This window comes from Hevea brasiliensis, chromosome 4 (assembly GCF_030052815.1).
Source record: "Hevea brasiliensis isolate MT/VB/25A 57/8 chromosome 4, ASM3005281v1, whole genome shotgun sequence".
Classification (NCBI taxonomy): Eukaryota; Viridiplantae; Streptophyta; class Magnoliopsida; order Malpighiales; family Euphorbiaceae; genus Hevea; species Hevea brasiliensis.
The window spans coordinates 116,586,733-116,599,964 of record NC_079496.1 but is presented as its reverse complement, the minus strand read 5'-3'; the positions used below and the strand labels follow the sequence as shown (position 1 = coordinate 116,599,964).

General features: G+C 37.6%; 1 non-coding gene across 1 annotated transcript; it reads right to left on the bottom strand.

Annotated features, from left to right (window-relative positions):
* Positions 1–11,218: 11,218 nt before the first annotated feature.
* On the bottom strand, positions 11,219–11,326 carry LOC131179698 (small nucleolar RNA R71). The gene has a single exon (XR_009148585.1). It is a non-coding gene; the product is annotated as a small nucleolar RNA R71 (small nucleolar RNA).
* Between the last annotated feature and the right edge of the window lie 1,906 nt (positions 11,327–13,232).

Here is a 13,232-nt window from a genome sequence, read left to right as displayed (position 1 = left end):
GCATTATCATCTTTACTTCTAGTTTTTGCTTTGTATAACTGTGTGCAAATATGAGTCTATAGAGCTATATAACATGCCGTTTTGAATTTTTGTGGGCTAATGCTGCTAAATTTCAAGAAAATGCATAGAAGCAGGAGAGTTGCCACTGCAACAGAATGGGATGTGCCAGACGAGGTGTCAAAACAGGATGAGGCTCCTACCCCGAGGAGGTAAGGTAGGAGGCCTAGAGCTGCTCAAGTAGAAAAGCAGTTGCCACTAGTTCAGGAACATTCTTTTATGGCCCAGGGTCCCATGGACCCAATAGCAGTTACCTTAGCCGAATTGCAGAGAACCATCGATATGATGGCACAATATATGGTCCACCCTCCTCAACAGCAGTAGCCCACCGCACCAAGAAGGGAACCTTACAAACAAATAATTGATTTCAAGAAGTTGATGCCTGGTACTTATGATGTGCCAGATGATGCATATCGATTTTTAGACTCGTGTAAACAGGCAGGGATGGAGTTGCAGTTGACTTACAGGAGATTGGTAGAGTGTGTACAGCATGTATTGGGGCCAGTGCCAAGGCAGTGGATAACAGACTACGTATTACCTCGTATTAAGGGATTATCATGGACCTAGTTTGTGGAACTGTTCATCAACAGGTTTGTACCAAAAAGCTTTAGAGATCAAAAGCAGTGGGCCTTTGAGGCCTTAAGGTAGAATGGCAGATCCGTAGATGAATATGCTATATAATTTTTGAAACTGAGTAGATATGCCCTCACAGTAGTGGCTACAGAAAGTATGAAGGTAAAGAGGTTCCTGAAGGGGCTGGACAGGAGGTATGCAAACCTGGCCATGATGTATGATTAGTCTTTTGATATGGTAGTTGATCAAGCCCGACAGATTAAGATTAGCTATACAAGAGATGACAATGGAAGGGCAAAGAAGAATAAAGCAGAAGGTTCTTCAGGTGTTCTCTACATGGGTACCACGGATAGCGGAGGCCAAAGTCACTACAGAGGAAGGGGTAGAAACAACAAGAAGGGTGGTTTTAAACACAAATCTCGAGGATTTAGACCAGGGTATGGATCCAGTAGTGGTCATAGTTCTGGTTACAATAGTTCTAGGTTTGGTTCAGGATCTTCCTTGGCACCTTGCACGCAGTGTAGAAGAGGACATTCAGGACCTTGTATGATGGGTTCAGGAATGTGTTTCTGGTGTGGCCAGCAGGGTCACTTTGCTAGAGAATGTCCAGTGTTTAGTGAGCCACATATGGGGTCACAGGGTTCTATTGTAAATGTTCCTCGTCAATTGTATCCTGGTGCTTTCAGCATGGCAGGCAGTCAGTTCAGTGGCCAACGAGGCCGAGGACAAGGAGAACGTGGATTTGGAGGTAGGTCAGGAGGTAAAAGTCAATTACAGGGTTCTGCAATGTAGGGTAGGGGTCAAGCTCGGGTTTTCACCTTGACCCACTAGGATGCTCAGGCTTCCAATGCAATTGTGGCAGGTATTCTTCTAATCTGTTCCTATGAGGCTCGTGTTTTGATAGATTCGGGTGCTACACACTCATTTATCTCCCCTGTTTTTGCCATGAGATTGGGTAGAAACCCTACAACTTTAGAATGCCCCTTGTCTGTAGCTACCCCACTTAGTGACAACATGGATGTAGATATGGTTTTTCCAGGTAGCCCAGTGGTAGTGGATGGAAGAATCCTCCCAATGCACTTGGTTCTCAGATCGGTAATGGATTTTGATGTGATTTTAGAAATGGGTTGGCTGGCAACTCATTATGCCATTTTAGACTGCAGGAGCAAAATGGTGTATTTTCATATACCTGGTGTGAAAGAGTTTAGCGTTGATGGTGACAGGAGCGTGGCTCCATATAATTTGGTGTCAGCAATTAGTGCTAGAAAAATATTGAGGTGTGGATGTCAAGGGTATTTGGCATTAGTGAGAGATACATCTGTAGAAGGTGTTAACATTGAAAATGTTCCTGTTGTCAGAGAATTTATGGATGTCTTCCCTGAGGAGCTTCCAGGGTTGCCACCAGGAAGGGAAATAGAGTTCTTCATTGATGTTGTGTCGTACAAACCTCTATTAATGCCACCTTACAGGATGGCACCAGCAGAATTGAAAGAGCTAAAGGAGCAGCTATAGGAGCTTTTGGACAAGGGTTTCATACATCCGAGCACTTCACCTTGGGGCGCTCCTGTTCTATTTGTGAGAAAGAAAGATGGGTCCTTAAGGTTGTGTATTGATTATAGACAGCTGAACAAGGTGACTGTGAAGAATAAGTATCTACTTCCTCCGATCGATGATCTGTTTGATCAGCTCCAAGGGGCTAGATTCTTTTCCAAAATTGACCTACGATCAGGCTACTATCAGTTGAGAATCAGGAATGAGGATGTGTCCAAGACAGCATTCAGGACAAGATATGGTTATTATAAGTTCTTGGTGATGTCTTTTGGACTCACTAATGCACTAGCGGCCTTCATGGACTTGATGAACAGGGTGTTCAAGCCATTCTTAGACCGTTTTGTTATCATATTCATAGATGACATTTTGGTATACTCTCACACTGAGGAAGAACATGTGTGGCATTTGAGGATGGTGTTGCAGACTTTAAAGGAGCACCAGCTATATGCCAAATTTTCAAAATGTGAATTTTGGCTAAAAAGCATCTCATTCTTGGGACATATAGTTTCCAGTGAAGGCATTTAAGTGGATCCCAAGAAAATTGAGGAGGTAATTAATTGGCTTAGGCCTACAACAGTTACTAAGGTGCGAAATTTTCTAGGCCTAGCTGGCTACTATAGGCGTTTTGTGTAGAATTTCTCCAGGATAGCAGCTCTCCTAACTAAGTTAACTCGGAAGAATGTTCCGTTTATTTAGACAGATGATTGTGAGGAGAGCTTCCAGAAGCTTAAGAAATGTCTAACTACCGCCTCTGTGTTGACATTACTGATGAGAGGTGAATGATATGCCGTGTACTGTGATGCCTCCAGAGTTGGCTTAGGGTGTGTTTTGATGCAGAATGGAAAAGTAGTGGCTTATGCTTCAAGGCAGCTAAAGAGGCATGAGCATAACTACCCCACCCATGATTTAGAAATAGCGGCTATAGTCTTTGCACTAAAGATCTAGAAACACTACTTGTATGGTGAAGTATGCGAGATATACACCGACCACAAGAGTTTGAAGTACATCTTCCAACAGAGGGATTTAAATTTGAGACAGAGGAGGTGGATGGAGCTTCTGAAGGACTATGATTGTACCATCCAGTACCACCCTGGGAAGGCCAATGTAGTAGCAGATACTTTGAGCAGAAAATCTTCTGGCAGCTTGGCGCACATATCAACGGAGAAGAGACCGTTGATTCAGGAAGTACATGAGTTGATGGATCAAGGTCTGATCTTAGATCTTTCAGATGAGGGGGTATTATTGGCCCATTTTTTAGTGAGACCAGACCTGCGAGACAAAATCAGAGTTTCCCAGCATAGAGACCCGTAATTAATGAAGATTATAGAAAGAGTATAGCAGGGTAAAGGTAGTGAGTTTGCATTTGCCAATTATGGCACTCTTATCCAAGGTTCTAGGATATGTGTGCCCGAAGTGGACAATCTTAGAAATGAAATTATGCGAGAGGCACACTATACACTGTACAATGTCCACCTAGGCTCACCGTTTCGTCTTCCCGATCAAAATTCGATCGATCAGGCCACCGATTAGACCGGGTCTTGTGCCAAAACTCATCTACACCTCAAGAGCTTTCCATAGACACCAAGAACACCAAAATCCAACGAGCAGTTTGTTCAATTTTTGCTCGAAAAGTTTTAGCTCATTTTGACTTTCGGGCTAGATTTCTCAAAAATCGTAAACCCCACCAAAAATCTGCGAGTACCGGAGTGCTCCGCTCGTCGAGAGCTTTGTGGCAATACTCATTTCAAATTTTTCCGATAACGTTTTTTGGTGGGTCTCACGAGACTTCACAGTGTTTTTTAAGCATTAAATAAGCTTAAAAAATTCCGTAAAAATTATATACTAACCCCCGTATTGTGGGCTTCCCGTAGGTACATTCAATTCATGGAAATTCAATAGTTACTCGGGTCTGTAATTTTGAGCATGGCAGACAGGCTACCAAATAAGTCTTTGAATTGGGTCGAGATTATAAGCTACCCCATCATTTTTAGACGTCCTAGACGCGTCTCCAGGGTCGGAATTGGCATAGGTAAACCTAAACCCTCATTTTTCTCAATTATCTAGTGCTTAATTTCGATTAAAAATCTATAAAATATTCGTGGTAGATTAGAAAAATATAATTCCTTTTACCTTAGCTGTATAATATTGCTAAGGACCACGGGGTAAAGTTTTAGAATTTTTAGAGCTCATTTGGGTAGTTTTTGCAAAAGGTGTAAATATAGAGACTAAATTGTAATTTTTTAAATTATGGTTGTTGACTGTTTGGATGGGCCCAGGAGGGGCCATGTGATGTGATTAAGTTGTGGATGTGTGGCTTGTGAATATAAAAGTGCAATTTAAACCCTTTTTCAGGTTGGGTAGGTCCTAGGTATAGGGGAGACTCTGCCAGATTTTCGGCACGACCTAGGGTGTCTTTGGTCTTTTTCAAGCATGTATTGAGTCAAATATATTAAATAATTGCTATGAAATTGTCAAGTGAACCAGGACAGCCTTCCTCCTCCACCCAGCCGCCACAGTGACCTCGGTTAAGTCTGTGAGTAAAATATTAATTATAATTTTGATATTATTATATATTCAAGCATGCCCATACATCACTTATAAATATGTATCTATATAGTTAAACACTAGGCACATTTTATATTGCATTCATAATTGATAAAGTGCTATGGATGTTGTTTGTAATAATTTGGAGCAGTGTGCATGTGTTAGCGTGTGTGTGGTATGGTATTTGATATGGACAAGACAGGTAGACAGGGTTTGAGAGACACTCGTTGGGACCCAGTCCTTTATGGATAAGTCGGGGTGGACACGACTTGAGAGACACTCGCTGGGACCCCGCACTTGGTTTATTAAGCGAAAGTCCTGCTTGAGAGACACTCGCTGGCAGAGGTTGGATTAAGAGAGCTGTATAGAGGATCAGCTCCCATATATATACTGTTTGTACATTGTTGGGTGGGTGAGTGCTCCAAATTGCCTTTTTACTACTATGATGTGGTTTGTAAGAAAATTAATAATGATGTTGCATTTCCATTTCTTAGGATGCATTAGCTTTAGTTAGCTATAGAAATTGTGGTTAAAATTAGTATTTTACTGTCACACCTTACCCCTCTGTAAGGCATGACATATTCCCGTAGAATACCTAATGAACTACCGAACTTCACCTACCGATAATTCATTAAGTACACTACAAGGGATTTTAAAACTATTTTCTTGCATTTTGGAAGTGGTGAGCATTTTGGTAGGAATTAAAATCATTTATTCAAAGCTTAAATACTAGTAAAAATTTTTGTCAATTTTAAATTTTGCCGCAAATTTTATAAAAATTTTGACAGAGTTCTGTCTGTATTTTGAGAAAACAGTTCTTCAAATACCTGAAAAAAATACTTCTAATAATTTTTCATAACTCCCAACCTCCATTTAATCTCAAATCAACTCAATTCAATCCACTTCAAAATAATTTCATAATCCAATCAAAGTTTATCATCTCAAAATATTTCATTACTTCATTCACAATGCATAAAGTATGAAATTCACAAATACAAATCTTAATTTACAAAAAGAAGTTCCAAAAATAATATTATTACAATTTATTATACAACTGCTCAACTCTACATTGATACATAAAACATAGCAATTTTTACATCAAAATAACTATAAGGGTATAAAACAATACCCGTACAAAAATATTAGTGTAGTCCTTAATATCGTGAGCAGTACTCACTCACGCTTCTCCTTGCTCTTATCTGCATAAAGAAAACAAGCTATCGCTGAGTATAAAAATACTCAGTGGTGCACAATAAAAATTTAAATACAATACATAAATTATTCATTAACAAAACACAATTTAAATATTTCTCAATCACATTTCACAAATTATCAAAACTCAGAATAACACAATTTAGTCAAATAATTTAAGAACACAATGTTGCCAATTCATACACAACTTAAGCCATGACACAAAATTTTCGATCAATGCCGTGTTGTACACCACGACAAAGCAATCTACAATCCCACTAATCGAAATCAATGAGGGAGGTGGCTAGCTAGCTAATGAGTACTTATTCGATCTACAACCTCAACTGGTAAACCAGAGAGGGAGGAAAGATAACCGATCTCACCCCATGAATGGAGGAGGAGTAATAAGGCACTGTCATGCTAAGTGTGAATCAAAAATCCATTTCAAACATTTTATTCAAATAATTCATGAGAAATCCGATAAATTTCCAAAGTCATAATTTCATTCACAAGGTGGCAACACAATTCATGATTAACATCAATTTTTCATAAATTATACTAAATCAATTTTTCAATGACAAAATGCTCAATTAAGGTTTATTGTGCACAAACCTGACGTGAGTCGCCTCTAGGCCTTGACTCAGTCTCTCAAAGCTTCCAAGTCTTTTTCAGCTGAAACACATAGTTTCACAGTGTTTCAGTACCACAACTTAGCATAAATCCAAAAATAAATTTAACTTCACTTTTATCTAGCTCTAATGTACTAAACTCGACGTTCTTGAAATTTTTTTGTTTCGGGTTACTATTCACTACACTATTCAAGTCAAATTATTGACTTTCTAAAGTTTAATAGGTATGGGAATTCCAACTTCACCCACATACCACATTTTGGTTACCAAACTTGTTGGTTTTGGTCATTTTCTCAAAACTTAGGTCTTTTAGGTAAAATTGCCAAATTTTCAATTTTGATGTCTAAAGTTACACTGTTCCATTGGTCACTTTTCTGTTGAAATTTGGCAAAACTTCCTTCATAGAAAATGTTCCCTATTGTCTTAAGTTTATTCTCCTTTTTGAATCACTCCAATTGGAGTTTTGTAGCTCAAGTTATACCCAAATTACGGTTACTGTTCATGCTGCAGATTTTAGTTCTGGCAGATTATCGATCCAACTTCGTTCAGCAATTTGATCAAGTTAAGTCCATAATTTGGTCTAATTTTCTTCATATGAAATGTTATAATATGCCTTAGGTTTCCATCGATTCAAGAATCACCTAAATCAGAGTTTTCTAGAGAGAGTTATAGCCATTGAAACTTTATTGTTCATATGATAAATCTGCAGTTCTGCAGATTCAGTGATTCAATTTTGCTCAGTAATTTGATTGGGTTAATGGCATAATTTGGGTTTGTGTTCTTCATGAAAGTTTTAGGTCTATATCTCATCTAACCACTGGTAACATTTCAGGTCATTTTGACCTTCCTAGCTCAAGTCATAACCAAATGAACAAACATTGTTCATTTGGTCAATTTATACAGGGCAGCCTGCAGATTTTCAACTTTGGTCAATTTGTTCATTAGGTTTTGGTCACTTCTTGGGCATGCTTCCTAAATAAAAATTGTGTCATTTAGTGCCTATTTTCATTCCCAATTAGTCTCATACCAATTGGACTTGTAAAATTTCATTTTTGGTCCCTTAAAGTTGACTTGGTCATGCTGCCAGCAGCATGACCACACTCCCTCCGAATTTGACTTAAATTCTAACACTTCTAACACACTTAATTAGGTCACAAATGACCATTTCTCACTTCACATTAGGTCAAAGACACCATTTACAAGTTTCTCACATTTTTGTCTCTAACCCTAAGTGTCCCAAAACCCTAACTTACTAACTTGTTGCATTTAACTAATTTAAAACATTTAATCATGATCATTCAACACCAATAAGCTCACATACACCTTTAAATTCACCAAGTTCATGCATACACATCCCAAACCCTAGTTGACCGAAATTTAGGTTTGGTCCTTCAACAATTTATTTCATTTCATTTTTCCACAATTTCTAGTGTAATTCAACTACTTAATTATGAATTTAATCATAATATTAAAAACTAACCACTAACCTCTTTTGTTGAATTTCTCCCTCTTCAAATCTTCTTTCTTTCCTCTTCTTTTTTTTATCAATAGTTTTACCAAGCTTCAAAAACAAAGTTTAATGAAGGAATTTGTGAAATTTATGGTTAGTTTTAGGGTTTAAGAAGCTTGAGAATAAGCTTCCATAGAGGTTTAACAATGGAGAGGGAGAGAGAAATGGGAGACGTCCACTTTGGGAAGAAGAAGGACTTTTGTTTTTTTTTTTTTTCTTTTCTTTTCTTTTACTTTTTATGTCTTAGGAAGACCCAAAAATTTCAATTACGTAAATATATTAAGTATCATTTTTGTGGCATCATGCATGAGGTCATGCATGATGTCATCACCTTTTGACTTTTCCATTTTCTTTTTTTTTTTTTTTTCTATAAGTTCTTTAATTTAATTCTCAATTTTGAAATATTCTTTTCTCCGATTTTATTTGACAGTTAGGTCAGGAGTCAGCTCTCGGGGTCAATTGACCAAATTGCCCCTCGCTGGTTCATCCCGGTTTGCAAATAATTCAACATTTCTTCCGGCTCTCTGACCTAATTATTTGACTGGCTTAACAGTTCTTTTTCATGATTTTCTCTTTTTCACTGTGTTCGTAATGGTCCTAAGGACCGCGGCGTCACATTTTACGATTCGAAATTTGAATTTAAATTAACTTCGCAGTCGTTCCCAAGAAGGTCACCCATTGCTGTGACTCTCGGCTCGTTTAACTTCTTATGCTCTGTTTTTCTTATTTATACTTAACTAATTGGCAATTACTAATTGAATCATACATTTTGCATAGTCATTTAGGTCTAATTTCATAGCCATTTTATTTGATTATTAGTCACTTTTAGCTAATTTCATTAGTTATTTAGTTAGTTTTTCATAATTGTCAATTTTTGGATTAATTTGTAATTTTTACTTTGTTTTGTAGGAAAAATGGTGTTTTTGAAGGAGTGAAAAGAAATTTTGCCACTAAAGAGTGACTTCTACCGCCAAAGATGTCAAAAACAAGTTTTCAAGTTGAAATATGCATTGACCAAATTGTGCATAACTTGCCGCATAAGCTATGCAGATCTGCATAAGGAGAAGAAACACTGTCCAACACCTGCCGAATTGTGCATAAGGATATGCAGATCTGCATAAGGAGAAGAAACACTGTCCAACACCTGCCGAATTGTGCATAAGGAGAGTGCATAGCCTATACAGATTCACGCCTCCCTTATGCAATCTCACGGAATTGTGTATAACCTATGCGCCAAGTCATGCAGTTTCGCATAAGTGAACCAGAAACAGCCGAAAACTGTATAAAGGACTGCATAACTTATGCAATCCACTAATGCAGTCCCACAAAGGTTTCATTAATGAGCTGGCAGAAGATTCCCTCAGAAAATTCCTCCTAAAACACACCATTTTAGGGCTCCATGTCAGAAAATGCTATAAATAGCCCCATTTCCCATTTTAGGGGGAGACAAGGAGCAGAAAAGGAAAGGGAGAGGAGAGGCAGAATTTAAAGAGTCACTTTCACCTTCCACACCATTTTCAACCAAGATTTGCAGATTTCTTTCTTTCCTTATATTTTTCCTACATTTCTAGTGTTTAGTTTCTTGTTTCTTAGCTTAGATTGAAGCTTATTTCCATTTAAACTCATAATATCTTATAAGGATTATGGATAGTGAGTAGCTTACCTTTGATTCTGGAGTAAGGGTTGTAATATTTGAGATATTTTGTGGAATTTGATTGGGTAATCCATATTTTGTGGTCTTAGTGAGTTTTATTCTTTTCTTGTGTACTTAATGACATGCTTAGTGTAGGATCCCATTAAGTAATGTTCTTAATCCATGGTTGAGGCACCGAAAGGAGAAGGCCTTGTGATAGATAATCAAGGAATTGGACTTAATTAACTTAGATCTAGAAATAGACTAAGGATTAAGAGGATTCACAGATTAATTAAAGAACCTAACGGGTCTTAATTAATTCTAACTCCACGAAAGTAGGATTAGTTTGATTAAGGCACTCTTTGTCTCACTCGAAAGGGTATTCAAAGGATTTAAGAATTAATCTCCTTAAAACCACAAGTTTCACAAAATTGGATAACCGATCTAAAATCCCAAAATAGCTCGAATATGAAATCCCGAACTCCGGAATCGCCTTTTTATCATTGCTAATTTTCAATTGAATTTAATTGCTTGCCATTTTAGAATCTTGCCATATTTGAACTTGCTTATTTCAATTTGATGCAATTTTAGTTTAATTAATACATTGATGAATAGAATATTAATTTTGCACATATAGATTTCACATTCTCAATACCCATCAATTCATTACTTTAATTTCAAAAATACTTCGATTTAGTCAACTTTTATATCAAAAATTCAATCATTAACTCAACTCCTCGTGGGAACGATATCTTTCATCAGACATTTGTACGACCCGTGCACTTGCGGTTGGGCCACATCAAGTTTTTGGCACCGTTGCCGGGGAGTTGTTTGTTTAAGATTGAATTCTTGATTATTTTAGTTGTTTATAGTTTTATCTTTGTTATCTTTTCATTTTGTGTTTGTTTGTTTTTTTTAGGTACTCTTAATCTTTTATGAGAAGAGCTAAAAGCACAAATGACACATCCTTATTGTTTAATCCTGAAATTGAGAAGTTTTGTAGAGCCAACAAGAAAGAAACCAAAAGAAGAAAAGAAGCATTGAGAGAAACTGAATTAGAAGCAAACATGGCTGATGAAAGAATGAGAATTGGTGGTAATGCTGGAAATGATCGAAACAATGAAAATATAGCCCAAGGTGAAGAGGTTGTAAATGCTAATGTACCTAGGGGAAGTATGATGGATCATGCTTTTCCTCGTTTTGATGACTTGAGAGAAAGCATAGCAAGACCAAGAATTGATGCAAATAGTTACAAGATGGATTTTGGAGTTCTTCAAATGATTCAAAATTCTCAATTTGGAGGACATCCTTCTGAAAATCCACACACACATCCAAGAAGTTTACTATGATTTGTGATATGCAAAAACAACCTGGAGTATCTGATGATGCAGCAAGATTGAAGCTATTCCCATTCTCTTTGAAAGATAGAGCATTGGATTGGCTTGATTCTTTACCTCACAACTCAATTACAAATTGGGAGCAACTCACTGATGCATTTCTTGCCCAATACTTTCCACCTGGAAAAACTCAAGAGTTGAGGAATCAAATGATTGCTTTTAGACCAAGAGAAGATGAGACTCTTTATGAGTCATGGATGAGATGGAAGGAATTGGAGAGACAATGTCCACATCATGCCATTCCTAAATGGATGATAAACCAGAATTTTTACACAAATGTCACTCCTGCAATTAGAGGGATTATTGATGCACAAACAGGAGGAGAATTTATTATGAAGCATGAAGATGAAGCTTATGAGCTATTGGAGAAAATTGCAAAGAATACTCATCTTTGGAGTAGTCCAAGAGGACCAGCTCCAACTCAAAAGAGGCAAGCTGCTGGAATGTATGATCTTGATCCATTCAACATGATTAATGCAAAGTTTGATGCACTTACAAATGTCTTGGCTAAGAAGATGGAAGATTTGAGTATGTTGGTTAGTTCATCATCATCATCTGGAAGTTCACAACAAGTGGCTTATGCAGAAGGAACTACCAGCTGTGGAGTAGACTATGGAGAGCAAGCTGCATATGTTGGTAATTATGGAAACAAGCAAATGGGGAATCCTTACTCTCAAACTTATAATCCAACTTGGAGGAATCATCCCAACTTTTCATGGGGAAATCAGCAAAGTCAAGTTTCAAATCAGAATTTTCAGCCACAACAAAGAACAAGGAATTCCATATCGCAAAATAGGCAACCATTGCCTAATTTTCAACAGAAAAATATGAATCCTCCACCAAAACAGCAAGAACAAAGTTCCACCACAGAAGTTTTATTACAACAGATTCTTGCTAACCAAACTAAGCATGATGAGGAGATGAGAGAGATGAAAGCAAGGCTAGAACAGATGCAAACACATAACAGAATGTTGGAAAATCAGATTGCACAACAAGCATCTTCCTCAGGTACCAAGTCTTTTGGAAAACTTCCAAGTCAACCAGAAAACCCAAGAGAGCAATGTCATGCCATTACACTGAGAAGTGGTAAAATAGTGCATAATGAGAAGAGTGAAAAAAGTGAGAAGAGAGAAAATGAGAAAGATGTTGATGAAAATGAAAAACAAGAGAGTGAAAAGAAAGAGAGTGCAAGAAAAGAGAAAGAAGAGAAATACATACCTCCAGAGCCTTACAAGCCACAGCTTCCCTTTCCACAGAGATTTCAAAAAGCCAAGCTTGATAAGCAATTTGGGAAGTTCTTAGAGGTTTTGAAGAAGCTATATATAAATGTGCCTTTTATTGATGCTCTTTCCCAAATGCCTTCTTATGCTAAGTTTCTAAAAGAAATTCTCTCAAATAAGAGGAGACTTGAAGATTATGAGACTGTAGCCTTAACTGAGGAATGCAGTGCTATCCTCCAAAGGAAACTTCCTCCAAAGCTCAAGGATCCAGGGAGTTTTTCAATTCCATGCCACATTGGGGAATCATGTTCTATAAAAGCTTTATGTGATTTAGGGGCTAGCGTTAGCCTTATGCCCCTCTCCATCTATGAGAAGCTCAACACGGGAGATCTTAAGCCAACCCACATTTCTCTTCAGTTAGCTGATAGATCAATTAAGTATCCTGAAGGGATTTTAGAGAATGTGCCTCTGAAGGTTGGGAAATTCTATATACCTGTTGACTTTGTCATCTTGGACATGGAAGAGGATTCTAATATCCCAATCATTTTGGGGAGGCCTTTCCTAGCTACAGCTGGTGCTTTGATTGACGTGAAAGGTGAAAAGCTTACTCTCAGAGTCGGAGAGGATCATTTAGTCTTCAACATTGGCGATGATAAGAAGAAGCAATATGAAGATGTAGACTCTTGTTTGAGAATTGATATAGTTGATGAGTTAGTAAAAGAGCACTTTAGAAAGAGCTATCCGAAGGCTTCTCTTGAAAGTTGTCTTATCCATGAAGGGAGTATCAATGATCAAAATCCAAAAGAGGCTGCATTTGCACAAGATTTGAATAGTAATCCACCTTGTCCTATGGCACCAATCTTTCAAGTTGAGCAAGTGGAGAAAAGTGAAGTAAAGCAACCATCTCTCAAAGAAAAAGATGCACCA